Source organism: Dendrobates tinctorius, unplaced genomic scaffold, assembly GCF_039654945.1.
Source record: "Dendrobates tinctorius isolate UK_male_01 unplaced genomic scaffold, ASM3965494v1 ptg000011l, whole genome shotgun sequence".
Taxonomy (NCBI): Eukaryota; Metazoa; Chordata; class Amphibia; order Anura; family Dendrobatidae; genus Dendrobates; species Dendrobates tinctorius.
The window spans coordinates 69971749-69988999 of NW_027361679.1; positions in this window are offsets into that span (position 1 = coordinate 69971749).

The following is a 17251-nucleotide window of genomic DNA, read 5'->3' on the forward strand; positions in this document are numbered from 1 at the left end:
TCTTATTCTTTGCGGGACGAATTGACGTTTTTATTGGTACCATTTTCGGGCAGGTGAAATTTTTTGATCGCTTTTTATTCCAATTTTTGGGACGCAGAATGAACAAAAACCAGCGTTTCATGAATTTCTTTTGGGGGGGTGCATTTACACCGTTCCGCGTGCGGTAAAATTGATAAAGCGGCTTTATTCTTCAGGTCAGAACGGCTACAGAGATACCTCATTTAGGTCTTTTTTTATGTTTTGGCGGTTTTATGCAATGAAAGCTATTTTATATTAAAAATTATTTTTGCATCGCTTTATTCTGCGAGCTATAACTTTTTTATTTTTTTGCGGATGACGCTGTATAGCAGCTCGTTTTTTGCGGGACAAGATGACGTTTTCAGCGGTACCATGGATATTTATATGCATCTTTTTGATCGCGCGTTATTGCACTTTTTGTTCAGTGGTATGATAATAAATCATTATTTTTTGCTTCGTTTTTTATTTTTATTTTTTAAGGGGTTTGCTAAAGGGGTTAACTAATGGGACAGTTTTATAGGGCGGGTCGTTACAGACGCGGCGATACCAAATATGTGTACTTTTATTGTTTTTTTATTTTCAAAAAATGAATTTATTGGGGAATATTTTTTTTTTACTAATTTATTTCGCGATTTTTTTAAAATTATTTTTACACTTTTTTTTTTTTTTTTTTAACTTTATTACATTGTCCCAGGTGGGACATCACTGTCCTGTGACAGATCGCTGATCTGTCACATCACAGATCACTGTGACAGATCAGCAATCTGTCACAGGCAGTGCTGCAGACTTCCTCATGCCTGCGCTTTGCAGGCAGTGAGGAAGTCAGCTCCCTACAGGCCCCCGAAGGTCCCCGTCGCCATCTTGGATCCTGGGGCCTGCAGGGAAAAAGCCCCCGGCAGCAGCGCTGCACATTGCGCTGCCGTGGGGGGCTCAGGGAAGCACGGAGGGAGCCCCTCCCTGCCGATGCTTCCCTTTAACCCCCGGTACACCGCAATCGTGTTTGATCGCGGTGTACAAGGGGCTAACGAGTCGGGGGCGGTCCGTGACTGCCCCTGACACATTGTGCCGGGTGTCAGCTCTGATAGTCAGCTGACACCTGGCCGCGATCAGCGGAGCTCACCACGTGAGCGCCGCTGATCGCTATGATGTACTATCCCGTCCCTGGGAATTAAGTCCCAGGGCACATGGACGGGATAGTATGTCTCATGGCAGAAAGGGGTTAAATAAAAAAAATTAATAAATGATGTAGGTTTCCCTGTATTTTTGATAACCAGCCAGGCAAAATTGACAGCTGGAGGCTGCAACCCTCAGCTTTCAGCTTTAGCAAGGCTTGTTATCAGTAATAGAGGGGTCCCCATGCCATTTTTTTAAATAAGTAATTTTAAAAAATTACATGAGGTCGCCCTCATTTTTGACAACCAGCGAAGCTAAAGCAGACAGCTGGGGGTTGGTAAGGGGGCATGGATATTGCCCCCCTAGCGTATTAATAGCAGCCCGCAGCCACCCTCGAAAATTTGCCTGTATTAGATGCACCATTCTGGTGATTTTGCCACTCTTCCCACTTGCCCTGTACTGGTGGCAAGTGGGGTTCATATTTTTGGAGTCGATGTTACCTTTGTATTGTCAGATGACATCAAGCCTACAGCTTAGTAATGGAGAGGCATCTATAAGCCGCTAGTGTTTCCCGCGCTGTCATGCACCTGGTGTTCGGGGTTCCGAACCTGAACAGTAACATGGACTTCCTGGTGAAGTTTGTGTTCGGGGTCCATGCCCGAACAGTATGTGTTCGGAACGCACCCTGAACTTTACTGTTTGGGTTCGCCCATCTCTTGTTGATAGTTTTTAGATATCGGCTGAAGCAGAGCTGAGAAAGCTATTCCTGCCAACACCAGGTTTTATGTGTACAGTTGTGGCAAAAAGTATTGACACCCCTGCAATTCTGTCAGATAATACTCAGTTTCTTCCTGAAAATGATTGCAAACACAAATTCTATTATCTTCATTTAATTTGTCTTAAATGAAAAAACACAAAAAGAATAGTCCTAAAGCCAAATTGGATATAATTCCACACCAAACATAAAAAAGAGGGTGGACAAAAGTATTGGCACTGTTCGAAAAATCATGTGATCTTCTCTAATTTGTGTAATTAACAGCACCTGTAACTTACCTGTGGCACCTAATAGGTGTTGGCAATAACTAAATCACGCTTGCAGCCAGTTGACATGGATTAAAGTTGACTCAACCTCTGTCCTGTGTCCTTGTGTGTACCACATTGAGCATGGAGAAAAGAAGGAAGACCAAAGAACTGTCTGAGGACTTGAGAAAACAAATTGTGAGGAAGCATGAGCAATCTCAAGGCTACAAGTCCATCTACAAAGACCTGAATGCTCCTGTGTCTACCGTGCGCAGTGTCATCAAGAAGTTTAAAGCCCATGGCACTGTGGCTAACCTCCCTAGATGTGGACGGAAAACAAAAATTGACAAGAGATTTCAACGCAAGATTGTGCGGATGTTGGATAAAGAACCTCGACTAACATCCAAGCAAGTTCAAGCTGCCCTGCAGTCTGAGGGTACAACAGTGTCAACCCGTACTATCTGTCGGCGTCTGAATGAAAAGGGACTGCATGGTAAGAGACCCAGGCAGACCCCACTTCTTACCCCGAGACATAAAAAAGCCAGGCTGGAGTTTGCCAAAACTTACCTGAAAAAGCCTAAAACGTTTTGGAAGAATGTTCTCTGGTCAGATGAGACAAAAGTAGAGCTTTTAGGACAAAGGCATCAACATAGAGTTTACAGGAGAAAAAAAGAGGCATTCAAAGAAAAGAACACGGTCCCTACAGTCAAACATGGCGGAGGTTCCCTGATGTTTTGGGGTTGCTTTGCTGCCTCTGGCACTGGACTGCTTGACCGTGTGCATGGCATTATGAAGTCTGAAGACTACCAACAAATTTTGAAGCATAATGTAGGGCCCAGTGTGAGAAAGCTGGGTCTCCCGCAGAGGTCATGGGTCTTCCAGCAGGACAATGACCCAAAACAAACTTCAAAAAGCACTAGAAAATGGTTTGAGAGAAAGCACTGGAGACTTCTAAGGTGGCCAGCAATGAGTCCAGACCTGAATCCCATAGAACACCTGTGGAGAGATCTAAAAATGGCAGTTTGGAGAAGGCACACTTCTATTATCAGGGACCTGGAGCAGTTTGCAAAAGAAGAATGGTCTAAAATTCCAGCAGAGCATTGTAAGAAACTCATTGATGGTTACCGGAAGCGGTTGGTCGAAGTTATTTTGGCTAAAGGTTGTGCAACCAAGTATAAGGCTGAGGGTGCCAATACTTTTGTCTGGCCCATTTTTGGATTTTTGTGTGAAATGATCAATGTTTTGCTTTTTGCGTCATTCTCTTTTGTGTTTTTTCATTTAAGATAAATTAAATGAAGATAATATCAAAGAATTTGTGTTTGCAATCATTTTCAGGAAGAAACTGAGTATTATCTGACAGAATTGCAGGGGTGTCAATACTTTTGGCCACAACTGTACATTGTCTAGAGACACTGAGCCGCTTAACACAGGAGGGGTCGGACCAGGGTTCATACCCTACTGTAGCCTGGACAATGATAAAGTGCTTCCTATTTATAGAAAAAAATCTCAATCTCCTATGAATACCGACCATGAGACAGCATTAATAAGAGGATCATGATGACAAACATGGGGGTCTTCAGTAGACCCCCTGGAAGTCATGACAACCCATTGGCACCCCACGATCATGCGCTTCCTGTCTGCGCATGTTAAATGCTGCTGTCCGTGACTGACAGTAGCATTTAACTCATTAAAGGTCACAGGTGGATCTCGGATCCACCTGCAGCTGGTAGATTCACTTTATGAGTGTTGGGAGAGATGTGGACTCAGCGTGTGATCCCACATCAAATGGTCGATGACGTACATATACGCATTGGTCGTGAAGGGGTTAATAAAATGTTCATTTTTTAATACTTTGCAGAGAATCATTTTCTGCCTTAGGTTTGGAAGCCATGAACATCACCAAATGCTAGATTTTATAAAATCATAGAATGCTAGAAGAGCAAGGGACCTCAAGGGTCATCATGTCAAAGTCCCTGCTCAATACAGTGCAGGATTAACTAAACCATCTCAGATAGATGTCTGTACAGCCTCTGTTTGAAGACTGCCATTGAAGAAGAATTCGCCATCTCTCAGGGCAGCCTGCTCCGATCATTGATCACCCTTACTGTCAAAAAGTTTTTTCTAATATGTATCTCTTCCCATTCAATTTCATCCCATTGCTTCTAGTCTTTCTTTGTGCAAATGAGAATAATGATGATCCCTCTACTCTGTGGCAGCCCTTGAGATATTTCAGTTTCATTCCATTGATTCTCGTGTTTCCACGTGCAAAGAATAAGGATGATCCCTCTTCACTATGACATTCCTTCATATACTTGTAGTCAGCTATTAAGTCTCCTCCTTTTTTGCAAGCTAAATAACACTCCCACCAGGGCCGTGGGATACACGGAACCGGGTCGGACAGTTCTTTGGGGAAGGCACGGGGCCGTGACCCAGCTCAGTGGCCCTGGCTGTGCCATAAAATGGGGAATATGTACAGTGGGGAAAAAAAAGTATTTAGTCAGCCACCAGTGCAAGTTCTCACACTTAAAAAGATGAGAGATGCCTGTAATTGACATCATAGGTAGACCACAACTGGGAGAGTCAAAATGAGGAAACAATTTCAGAAAATCACCTTGTCTGATTTAGCAAGATTTATTTTGATCGAGAAGATCAAGGAGAAAAAGAATGACAACTCGCTCCCAGGTAAGACATCCAACCCGGTGATCAACATCTCGAGTTACACGCTCTCCCCTGCGGAATTGGCTCTACTACAAAAGGGATTGTCGTTTTGTCCTACTCCCAACTGGGACAGATCGCTGATCTGTCACAGCGATCTGTGATGTGACTGTCACCTGACAGTTATGTCCCCCCTGGGACAATGTAACAAAGTTAAAAAAAAAAAAAAAAGTGTAAAAAATAATTTATAAAAAAATCGCTAAATAAATAAAAAAAAATATTCCCTAATAAATTCAATTTTTGGAAATAAAAAAAAAACCAAAAAAACAATAAAAGTACACATATTTGGTATCGCTGCGTCCGTAACGACCCACCCTATACATCTGTCCCATTAGTTAACCCCTTTAGCGAACTCCTTAAAAAATAAAAATAAAAAACAAAGTAAGAAATAATGCTTTATCATCATACCGCCGAACAAAAAGTGCAATAACGCGCGATCAAAAAGACGGATATAAATATCCATGGTACTGCTGAAAACGTCATCTTGTCCCGCAAAAAACGAGCTGCCACACAGCCTCATCAGCAAAAACATAAAAAAGTTATAGCTCGCAGAATAAAGCGATGCAAAAATAATTATTTTTTATATAAAATTGTTTTCATTGCATAAAAGCGCCAAAACATAAAAAAAGACATAAATGAGGTATCGCTGTAATCGTACTGACCCAAAGAATAAAACCACCTTATCAATTTTACCGCACGCGGAACGGTGTAAGCGCACCACCAAAAGAAATTCATGAATCGCTGGTTTTGTTTATTCTGCGTCCCAAAAATCGGAATAAAAAGCGATCAAAAAAGTCACGTGCCCGAAAATGGTAACAATAAAAATGTCAACTCGTCCCGCAAAAAATAAGACCGATATGACTCGGTGGGTCAAAATACGGAAAAATTATAGCTCTCAAAATGTGGTGATGCAAAAACTATTTTTACAATAAAAAGCTGCCAAAAATAAAAACCCAGCTACAAATAGTAAATCAAACCCCCTTTATCACCCCCTTAGTTATGGAAAAATAATAAAATTAAAAAATGTATTTATTTCCATTTTCCCATTAGGGCTAGGGCTGAGCTTAGGGTTAGGGGTGTGTTGGGGTTAGGGATGGAGTTAGAATTGGGGGGTTTCCACTGTTTGGGCACATCAGGGGCTCTCCAAATGCAACATGGCGTCTGATCTCAATTCCAGCCAATTCTGCGTTGAAAAAGTCAAATGGTGCTCCTTCCCTTCCAAGCTCTGCCATTCACCCAAAGTGTTTTACCCCAACATATGGGGTATTAGCCTACTCAGGACAAGTTGCAAAACAACTTTTTGGGTCCAATTTCTCCTGTTACCCTTAGGAAAATAAAAAATTGGGGGCAAAAATATCATTTTTGTGGAAAAAATTTTTTTTTATTTTCATGCCCGGGCATTATAAACTTCTGTGAAGCACTTGGGGGTTCAAAGTGCTCACCACACATCTAGATAAGTTGCGTGGGGGGTCTAGTTTCCAAAATGGGGTCAGATTTTGGGAGTTTCAACAGTTTAGGCACATCAGAGGCTCTCCATTCCATCAGTCTGCATTCCAAAACGTCACTACTTCCCTTCCGAGCCCTACACGTGTGCCCATACAGTAGTTTTCTTCCACATATGGGGTATCAGCGCACTCAGGACAAATTGGACAACTTTTGGGGTCCAATTTCTGTTACCCTTGGAAAAATAAAAAAATTGGGGACTAAAAGATCATGTTTGTGGAAAAAATATGATTTGTTTATTTTCACGCCCGGGCATTATAAACTTCTGTGAAGCCCTTGGGGGTTCAAAAGTGCTCACCACACATCTAGATAAGTTCCTTGGGGGATCGTTTCCAAAATGGTGTCATTTGTGGGGGGTTTCCACTGTTTAGGCACATCAGGGGCTTTCCAAACACGGCATGGCATCCAATCCCAATTCCAGCCAAAAAAGTCAAACGGCGCTGCTTCCCTTCCGATCCCTGCCATGCGCCCAAATAGTGGTTTACCCCCACATATGGGGTATCAGGACAAATTGCGCAATAACTTTTGGGGTCCTGTTACCTTTGGAAAAATAAAAATTGAGGGTGAAAAGATTTTTGTGGAAAAAATATGATTTTTTAATTGTACGGCTGTACGTTATAAACTTTTGTGAAGCCCTTGGGGGTTCAAAGTTCTCACCACACATCTAGATAAGTTGGGGGGTCTAGTTTCCAAAATGGGGTCACTTGTGGGGGGTTTCCACTGTTTAGGCACATCAGGGGCTCTCCAAACGTGACATGGCGTCCGATCTGAATTCCAGCCAATTTTGCATTGAAAAAGTCAAACGGCGCTCCTTCCCTTCTGAGGTTTGCCATGCGCTGAAACAGTGGTTCCCCCCACATATCAGGTATCAGTGTACTCAGGACAAATTGCACAATAACTTTTGCAGTCCAATTTCTCCTGTTACCCTTGGTAAAATAAAAAAAATTGGACCTGAAGTTATTTTTTTGTGAAAAAAAGTTAAATGTTAATTTTTTTTTTAAACATTCAAAAAATTCCTGTGAAGCACCTGAAGGGTTAATAAACTTCTTGAATGTGGTATTGAGCACCTTAAGGTGTGCAGTTTTTAGAATGGTGTCACTTTTGGGTATTTTCTATCATATAGACCCCTCAAAGTGACTTCAAATGTGATGTGGTCCGTAAAAATAAAATGGTGTTGCAAAAATGAGAAATCACTGGTTAACTTTTAACCCTTATAACTTCCTAACAAAAAAAAATTTGGTTCCAAAATTGTGCTGATGTAAAGTAGACATGTGGGAAATGTTACTTAAGTTTTTTTTGTGTGCCATATCTCTGTGATTTAAGGGCATAAAAATTCAAAGTTGGAAAATGGCGAAATTTTCAAAATTTTCGCCAAATTTCCATTTTTTCACAAATAAACGCAAGTTATTTGAATGAAATTTTACCACTAACATGAAGTACAATATGTCACGAGAAAACAATATCAGAATCACCGGGATCCATGGAAGCGTTTCAGAGTTATTACCTCATAAAGGGACAGTGGTCAGAATTGTAAAAATTGGCCCGGTCATGAACGTGTAAACCACCCTTGGGGGTTAATATTTTGAGATAATTATGTCATAATTATATGTTTAAGTAATGCCTCTCTTAATATGACAAACCACACTCCATTAACATTTTTCTATCTTTAAGCAATTGCCGTTTAAGCCTTTGTCCCACATTTAGGCTGTAGCGTTCTGCACGGATGCACACTTATTTCATTTAATACCGCCCTCTCCATCATGTCAGCTTAGCTCCTAAGCAGCCCTTCCTCTCGTGGACACCGCGCATGAGTGGCCACGCCACGCCTCTCTGCGCCGCGTCACTTCCGGTCCGGCAGTGCACGGCACTATATGTAAACATGCTGTCACTCACTTCCCTCCATGCCAAGACATTCAGCAGGGCTCGGGAGCACCGCACATGCCTACAGCTCATACCAGAAAACCAAGCCTTCTGACAGCGGCCGAGTCCACTATTACCCTATTCAATACCGCTCTCATCTACTTCCATGTTATTTTAGGCCCAAAACTGGCAGGACGGCCTTAAATATTGGTGACCATTCCCCCACTGAAAGGTACTGGCACTCTTTACCTATGTGGTAACCCACCTACCTACAACTACTCCACATATATACAGTCATGGCCAAACGTTTAGAGAATGACACAAATATTATATTTTCACATGATCTGCTGCCCTCTGGTTTTTATGTTTGTCAGATGTTTTTATCACATACAGAAATATAATTGCAATCATATTATGAGTAACAAAAGGTTATATTGACAGTTAGAATGAGTTAATGCAGCAAGTCAATATTTGCAGTGTTGACCCTTCTTCTTCAGGACCTCAGCAATTCTCCCTGGCATGCTCTCAATCAACTTCTGGATCAAATCCTGACTGATAGCAGTCCATTCTTGCAAAATCAATGCTTTTATTTTGTCTGAATTTGAAGGTTTTTGTTCATCCACCCGTCTCTTGATGATTGACCACAAGTTCTCAATGGGATTAAGATCTGGGGAGTTTCCAGGCCATGGTCCCAAAATCTCTATGTTTTGTTCCCTGAGCCATTTAGTTATCACCTTTGCTTTATGGCAAGGTGCTCCATCATGTTGAAAAAGGCATTGTTGATCGCCAAACTACTCTTGGACGGTTGGGAGAAGTTGCTCTTGGAGGACATTCTGGTACCATTCTTTATTCATGGATGTGTTTTTAGGCAAGACTGAGAGAGAGCCCATTCCCTTGGCTGAGAAGCAACCCCACACATGAATGGTTTCAGGATGCTTGACAGTTGGCATGAGACAAGACTGGTGGTAGCGCTCACCTGGTCTTCTCCGAATAAGCCATTTTCCAGATGTCCCAAACAATCGAAAAGGGGATTCATCAGAGAAAATGACTTTACCCCAGTCCTCAGCAGTCCACTCCCTGTACCTCTTGCAGAATATGAGTCTGTCCATGATGTTTTTTCTGGAGAGAAGTGGCTTCTTTGCTGCCCTCCTTGAGACCAGGCCTTGCTCCAAGAGTCTCCGCCTCACAGTGCGTGCAGATGCACTCACACCTGCCTGCTGCCATTCCTGAGCAAGCTCTGCACTGCTGGTAGCCCGATCCCGCAGCTGAAACACTTTTAAGAGACGCTGCTGGCGCTTGCTGGTCTTTCTTGGGCGCCCTGGAGCCTTTTTGGCAACAAGGGAACCTCTCTCCTTGAAGTTTTTGATGATGCGATAGATTGTTGACTGAGGTGCAAGCTTTCTAGCTGCGATACTCTTCCCTGTTAGGCCATTTTTGTGCAGTGCAATGATGACTGCACGTGTTTCTTTAGAGATAACCATGGTTAACAGAAGAGAAACAATGATGCCAAGCACCAGCCTCCTTTTAAGGTGTCCAGTGGTGTCATTCTTACTTAATCATGACAGATTGATCTCCAGCCCTGTCCTCATCAACACTCACACCTGTGTCAATGGAGCAATCACTGAAACGATGTTAGCTGGTCCTTTTAAGGCAGGGCTGCAATGATGTTGAAATGTGTTTTGGGGGATAAAGTTAATTTTCTAGGCAAATATTGACTTTGCAAGTAATTGCTGTTAAGCTGATCACTCTTTATAACATTCTGGAGTATATGCAAATTGCCATTAGAAAAAATGAAGCAGTAGACTTTGTAAAAATTAATATTTGTGTCATTCTCATGACTGTATGGCTCCTTCTAATGGTACTTCTTATACTACCTTAGGCCCTATATTGAAAAGACGGCAACCATTCCTATTAACCTGTCTTATGCAATAAGGTATCTTATATTTTATACTTCCTTACCGATTTTCTTTCTGGATTTAATACCATAACTCTCATTATTCATCACAGTGCCTGGAAATATACAAAAGGGTCTGCACTTCTCTTCCTTTTTGCCCTTATACATACTTTCTCAAAACCAAGGTAATTGACTATACTGTTCCTATTATTGTCCCATCTTGTTCCTGCAATTTATGTCACTGGATATATGCACCATTTTTTTGTGGTTCTTCTTTGGGACCCGCAATCGTCCCTGAACATACTGATTGTATATAAATATGAAACTTTATATCTTTTGGTATCGATTTTCATTATTTTAATTTGTACATCTTTTGTTGTTGTCTTCATTACACAATTGTTGTTTTTATCTTACATGTTTTTCTCTTTGTTTCCATAGTAACCCCATGATTAAGACCCAGGAGGGATTTAAATGTCGGGTTTTCAGTTTCTTTTATTTTTGTTCATGGCATGTATTATGGCAAACTTTGGTGAACCTTAATAAACTTGTTAATCACTTTTTGAAAAACATTCCTATTAGCGTGTGCGCTGAGTCACAGCAATTGATTTCCCAGGATGATCAAAGACAAGTTTCAAGTTACCTGTGAGTACTGTGACAGAAGACACCTGTGTGAAGCTAATCTCTTGGAAATGAGTCCCTGAAAAGTCCCTGCAAAGTCTGTTAAAAAGAAAAAAAAAAAAAGGTACTGAAGCGGATACAATCTGCCAAAGAACACATCAACTGGCCTAAAGAGAAACGAAGAAACATTTTGTGGACCAACGAAAGTAAAATTGTTCTTTTTGAGTCGAAGGGCCGCAGACAGTTCGTCAGACGACCCCCAAACTCTGCATTCAAGCCACACTACACTCTAAAGACACTGAAGCATGGTGGTGCAAGTATAATGATAGGTCCGACACCATAGAAAGAAACATGGCCATATTTACCGCATAGCAGGGATCATGGACCGGTTTGCATATATTAAAACAATTGAAGAGGTCATGTTGCCTCACGCTGAAGAGGATATGCCCTTGAAATGGGTGTTTCAACAAGACAACCCCCTAAACACACCAATAAACAAGCAAAATCTTGGTTCCAGTAAAAAAAAAAAAAAAAAATTGAGCCTTTGGAGTGGCCAGCCCAATACCCGGACCTTAATCTGAAAGCCCCAAAAAATCGTGGGATGTAGTCAAAGCAGTTGACAGGTGCCAGACGTTGGCTGACTCTAGGCAACATTGATGTGAAGCAGTTCTAAAAATGCTAAATCCACAAAAAAGGACATATTGTGAGGTTGTAAAGAGAAAAATGCAGACACTGCTACTTTTTTTTAGAACGGCCTAATGTTCATTTTTTGCTGTTTTCTGTAAAGTCTTTAAATTATATACATTTCTCTTCATGTTTTGAATTAGAACAGTGTGCAATGTTCCCAAATAAAAACTAGTATGAAGATTTTGAGATTCTCATGTTTTTTAAAACACTGCTATTATTTCGAACACGACTATTTCATTGTAACTTAGACCTATTAATAAGGGATTGCCCAGTAGTGCACCAAACCTTTAATTAAAGAGTTTTAATCAGTCTCTCCACAGCCTTAAATAGCAGTTTACAGGGAATAATACATTGTATTCAACTGCACATGTAGACAAGATGTACTAATTTATTGTCCCTCCATAAATGAAAGAAAAAAAATCAACCATGAATACCAACTGATAACACTCCGCCTGAGGACAAAGCCATTTACTTTTAATAAATATATGTTATGTTGTATATGTGTGTGTATGTACAAGTTTATTTATATAGCAAAATTTACAAGAATACAGTAAAGGGAGTAATGTACAAATAAGAAAGTACAGGTATATTCACAGAGAACTGAAGACATAAGGCAGAGGCTCCTGCCCCAGGGAGCTTACAGTCTACAGAGGTTTATGAATAACAGACATATTAGTCAGAATTATATACAGAAAAGCCATTCAAGTGATCGAGGTAAATGGGTTACATACAGAGCATGTGAGAAGAAAAGTGTGAATCCTGTGGCTGTACAAAGAAGGTAAGAGAACGATTCTGGAAGTGACGTGTTCTGCGGGATTCGGTCAGCAAAATTAAAAAATAATTTGCATAACTCCATTTGACCATATGCGCCGTCTCCCCACCTGTCATGCACCTAGCCCGATACCCTGTTCTTGGCAATTCAGTCTAATTTTATGTTGACTCACTTATACAATGTTCATGAAAATGGAACATTCTCCTAGAGACCATATTTTGCCAAAATAAAGTGTCAGCGGCATGGGATAATAATTAGTGGACTTTATGAAGATGCCCCATTAAAATTTTTATTTCATAATCCATCCTAATTACCTATGTAATGAGGTGTAAGAGCATTACCATACTGATCACCATCTATTCCAGTTTCCCGTGCCATTCCGGTCCCACGTGACCGCTCTTTCAGTGACCTTTGTGTGTGGCGGAGACTTCCTTCAGTGTAAGCCAATAAGGGTATGTTCCCCCGGTCAGTATAGGAATACATTGGACAGTGATATTTATCTTGAGGAGACTGAGCGTCTCTGCAAGATAAATTGACATGTTGCGGTCTGGAAAGATGCGCCGCATGTCCGTTTACACGTGCACGCATAGTAGAGATGGGATTTCATTAAATCCTATCCACCATGCTGTAACATCTGGCCGCTGCGGCTGTACACGCAGTGTCCAATCCGCAGCGTTTACTGACCGTGAGAACATACCCTCCTAAAGCCACAGAATGAGGCTCCATAGTCTTATTTTGAGAAAGTGACTTCTGGTCCACACAAACGCTTGGGAGCCTTAGACTGTTTGCAGGTCATAAAAAGCAGGACATCATTAAATACAATACCAGGTTACAACAGGCTAGAAATCTTTCCATCAAGTATTAAAGTGTGGAACTGCAGTAAACAGCCATGTTTTTCTAACCGTGGACAAACCCTTTTTAGTTTATACCAAAAGATTTGATTAACCATAGCTTGGGACTCGCAGCAATTCGGACTTTTGTTTATGTGGAACTGCTGGTGACATGTTGTGGCGATACAAATAGAAATCCTAGAAGAGGTCTGCAAAAGATTATTATTAACTGTGTTGTTATACTCTGGGTGACAAAAAGATACAGTCAGACAGCCGTATAACACGGACGATTGCAGTGCACGGACTGGCCGGCGGCTCTCCTGACTCGAGCACGATCTTATCACCATGCAGCTATCATGCTTGGGTCAGGAGAGCCGCTGGCCAGTCCATGTACGGCCGTGACTGTGCCCTAATTCTGAGATTATTCTGGCTTTATATTACTTGAACACATACATTGATACCTATGGTTATTCCTTTCTGGTTTTAGGTAAATGCAAACTGCGTATAGCCAGCTTAATACATGTTCGAGGTTCTGAGCGAGAAACTAAGGTCATGTTCACATTGTTCCTTTTTCTGCCTTTTTGAGTGGGCCTACAGGAGGAAAAAAAAAACACTGAAAAAGTGCAAAAAGAATTACAGTATTCAAAGATTGTGAGTATTAATTTGGATGGTAAAGTGGTAAAGAAAAAAAAAAAAATTGCTCATACGGTTACATTCTTGAAAATGTATTTTTCCTTTTTTCGCTTCACGCTTTCAAAAAACACCAAGCTGTTAAAAGTAGAAACATGTACATTCTTCTGCTGTTTCCAGCTGGGAAGACGATCAGAGTAATTTACAATAAAAGTCAATGGGAAGACTAAAATAATACCTGGTCAAAAACGTATGCTTTGGAAAAAGACCCTCGAGGCGTGAATATACCCTGGGGAGTCTATACATGATCAGTTTGATGCCGGTAAACACAAGCATAACTTTACATCAAAGTGCCATTTTTAAGCTTCATGCACACTGTGTTAAAGCACCGTGGGCTCAGTGCCACACGGTGCCGCCATATGGTTTCTCCTTACAGTTCCAGAATATGTAAAGTATCCCTGTAATCTGATCTCAAATAGAGGTCATGTGAAAATAAAGGACTATTGAGGGACAGTATAACCCTTCTGGACATCTTTGGGAACTGTAGTAGAGCTCTGTACATCAGAGTTGTACGAAGCCATAATATTAACACTAGCTATCTCATCAACATAAAATGTATTTTGCATGTATCTTTGCACCTTCTCAATGGTTTTGGCTTTATTCTGTGCCGTTTAAAAACAAAACGCAATGGTGAAAGATGGAAAGTAATGTAGTATATATATTTTTTACAGCTCAAATTTTAACTGCAACAAACTAGGGACTAGTGTATACATCTATATAAACCCTTTGCATCAGTCAGCTTTCACTTAGTCAAGGACATAAATGGTGCGTGTAAACATACCCTTTAAGAAGGGTGCCATTAGAAGTCATCCACTAAATAAATATAAACTAGAACTTACAACTTTTAGAGGAAACACCCACAAAAAGGGGTAACTACAGTACAAAACTAGTACTTCAGGCCTGTACCAGAACATTTCTGTATATTGGCAAGAATAGTCTTCAGGTATGATGTCAGATTGAAGACTGAAAATCTGTTGCATTCATCCGTATAGCACTGTTTTTGCAGCATGAATCGGGCAACAAATCTTTACATAAAAAGAGTGAAAGAAATCTCGCAAAATGAATGGAATATAATAAGCAACTATACTATCCATCAAATGCTCAATTACAGAAATTTAGTTACATTAGTAGAATTGTTTATGTTCCAAAAAGACATACTGATAGGGAATTTAGATTGTGAGCCCCATCGGGGACAGTGTGCAAACTGTAAAGCGCTGCGGAATATGTTAGCACTATATAAAAATAAAGATTATTACATTTGCTAAAATGAACGATATTAATCTAAAGACAGAGAAAACCCCAAGGATGGAAGCAAAGTCCATCTGTGATAAACAGTTATAAAAGGTCTTTGTCTGAATTTAGGATGACTCTTAGTACTAAGTAAAAATAAATATTGTTTTACTGCAGCCCTGCTCTTTTATTCTATACGAAGACATGCCACCTTTATATTCAATATTTAAAAAAAAAACAAAAAAAACCCCACACAATTCTAGAGTATTGAAGCAAGTCTAAAATTCAAATAATTCTTAAAGGGGTTGTCTCTAGTCCCACTACTAGGACAACCACTTCTTAAACTAAATGTTCAGCCCTCATAAAATAATTATGCCTATACTCGCCTCCCGTGCCGGCGCCGTTCCCACAGTGGCTGTGATGACTCCTCGAGGCTGTGATGTGGTGTTGAGACGCGTGATGCCGGTGCCCAATCAGTGCTGGAATCCCTGTCTCCACCTCTGGACAAACTGAACATGAAGATGAAGCCAGGGATCAGCTGCAGCCGGGACGGCCTCTTCATGTTCAGTTTGTCCGAAGGTGGAGACAGTGATACTAGCGCTGACAGGGCACCAGCGTCACAACACTGCATCACAGTCCCGGGACTAAGAGTGCTGACACAGTAGGAACGGCGCCAGCACGAGAGGAGAGTATAGGTTTTATTTTATGGGTGCCGAACATTTAGTTTTAAGGTGTTGTCCTAGTAGTGGCCAACCTCTAAAACATTGCATTCATGCATTCTTTTATAACTAAGGTGGAAACTCCAAGTTCAAGGAAGCAGCAAATAAAATATCAGTCAACTTGTCCCATCTGACAAACTGTTCTCTGCCTGAAGACACCTTTGTTAGTCAGCCGTCAAGAATTTCTCCTGGTGATATGATGGCATTGCCAAAGAAAGCTGTGAATGGTCAGTCTTCTTGCAGGAGCTGCCCCAAGAAAACACCACAAAATACATCAAGGTAGGAGCTACACTCTTTAAAGTCTCTACAATAAAGCTCAAAGCATACCTGAGATGAGCCCTTCTAAACGTGTCAAATGGGTACATAGAGAGGGTTTATTGAGATGGAGACAACCTCTAAGATAGCAAATATCGCTAAATTCTTATGCCGCTAGGCTGCACAATGTACAGCTTAAAATACTAACAAAACCACAAAAGAATGATAAATACACAATTTCCTGGAGAAATATATACGGTATATATATTAAAATTATATTTATGACGCATTCAATTATCTATCACCTAAAGAAGCCAATTTTCATAGATATATATTAGATAAAAATATATATCCATCTCTAAATATATATACACTCTAGAGAATATATACATCTAGATATTTTTCTCTCGATCTAATCGAGAAATATATCTAGTTCTATTCTATCGAGAAGAAATTATAATGAAAGATTTGAAAACTGGCTTCTTTAGGTAATGCTAGATAATTGAAAATGGGCATGAATATAATTTTAAAATCCTTCCAACACATCTATTATCATAATGGAGACCCCAGATAGACTAAACAGATTCCGTCTGCTGCCCTAAATTCTCCATTTATGCTGACTGATGGAAAGAAAAGAATATTCCCCAAACTGTTTTAATCAAGCAGCATTACGTGTCCCTGTGATGTAATAACTTATACTTTTGCTGCCTAAAAGCAAAGCCATTGACAAAGTAAATAAAGCTTTTGCTGTCACTTAGGTCAACAGTGTCTCTATATGATAGGAGAATTAGATGTTTCATTTTTCCTATAATGTGTAATATAAAAATGTACTATTGAATTTTAAATGCAAATAAATAATTGACATGCAAACTGAAAATTCGACTACTAAGAGAGCAATTTGTCAGTGGGACCATTCCTGTATTATACACTTCGCTTGTTCACAAAACTAAAACTGATAACTTCTGCAATGAAAAGGATCGAAAAGAAATGCAAGTGGGCAACAGTCTTGAAAATACTTTATTGAACTGAATGAATAGCTGTAATGTGCAGAATGTGTTTGAAAAGACTACAGCTTGAAGCACGGTGGTGGATTCATTTTCAGAAATCCTCAACAAAATATAAAACAAAAAAAAAAAAAAAAAGAAAAATAAACCCCTCTGCTAAATGACTACAATAACTAAGCGGCATCTCCTCTTAACCCTTTTAGCACCATAACCCTCTAATGGATGGGATAAAACATTCAAGTGCCAGAATGAGCAAAAATGCGGTATTTGGGGCAAAAGTGCGGGGAAACCGGCATTAACATTAAGTGTTACCGTGGTTTACA